Source organism: Lupinus angustifolius, chromosome LG17, assembly GCF_001865875.1.
Source record: "Lupinus angustifolius cultivar Tanjil chromosome LG17, LupAngTanjil_v1.0, whole genome shotgun sequence".
Classification (NCBI taxonomy): Eukaryota; Viridiplantae; Streptophyta; class Magnoliopsida; order Fabales; family Fabaceae; genus Lupinus; species Lupinus angustifolius.
Window position 1 is genome coordinate 10,465,358 of NC_032025.1, and position 1,181 is coordinate 10,466,538.

Below are 1,181 nucleotides of genomic sequence, written 5' to 3' on the forward strand. Positions count from 1 at the left end.
ATAAGCATGGCATTTTGCATCAGTTCTCTACTTCTCGCACTCCACAACAAAATGGAATTGTTGAGAGAAAAAATTGCGTTTTAGAAGAATTAGCGAAAACCATGCTTAATGAAAGTAATACCCCCAAATACTTCTGGGCTGATGCATTTCATACAGCATGTTATGTTATAAATCGAGTACTTTTAAGGCCTAATTTGAATAAAACTCCTTATGAACTTTTAAAAGGCCGCAAACCAAACATATCCCATCTTCACGCTTTCGGTTGCAAATGTTTTATATTAAATAATGGAAAGCGGGCTTTAGGAAAATTCGATTCAAAAGCCGATGAGGGAATATTTTTGGGATACTCGATTCATAGCAAAGCTTTCAGAGTCTTTAACAAATATTTAATGCAAGTTGAAGAGTCTATCCATGTACAGTTTGACGAATCTTCTCCAAAAGAGAAGAGAAAGGTCGTTTCTGATGATGTTGCAGGTGCTTTGGAAGAAGCATACTCCAAGGACATGGATAATGAAAAAGGAGCCAATGATGAAGGTCAAATCGAACCTCAAGAGCACTCAGACATGCCTACCGTGTGGAAAACAAAGAAAGCTCACCCAATTGATAAAGTTATAGGTGACATATCTACGGGAGTGGTAACCCGTAGTTCCTTACGAAATTTCTGTAATTTTGTAGCTTTTGTATCGCAAATTGAGCCTAAGACCGTTGATGAGGCCATTGAGGATGTACACTGGGGTATAGCTATGCAAGAAGAGCTAAACCAGTTTGAGCGCAATCATGTGTGGGACTGGATAAGGACGAAAAAGGAAAAGCAATAGAGGTAATAAAGTATTGTGGTATAATTGGGTCATTACTTTATTTAACTGCAAGTAGGCCTGATATCATGTTCAGTGTATGCATGTGTGTGACATTTCAATCATCACCTAGAGAATCACATTATATAACTGTTAAAAGAATCATGAGATATTTAAAAGGAACAACTAACATGGGATTATGGTATCCTCGGGATGTCTCACTATCCTTGGTGGGTTATTCCGGTTCTGATTTCGCCGGATGTAAATTGGATCGGAAAAAAGCACTAGTGGTACTTGTCACTTGTTGGGCAGTTCATTAGTAGCATGGCACAGCAAAAAGCAAGTCTGTGTTGCTTTGTCCACCGCCGAAGCGGAATACATTGCCGC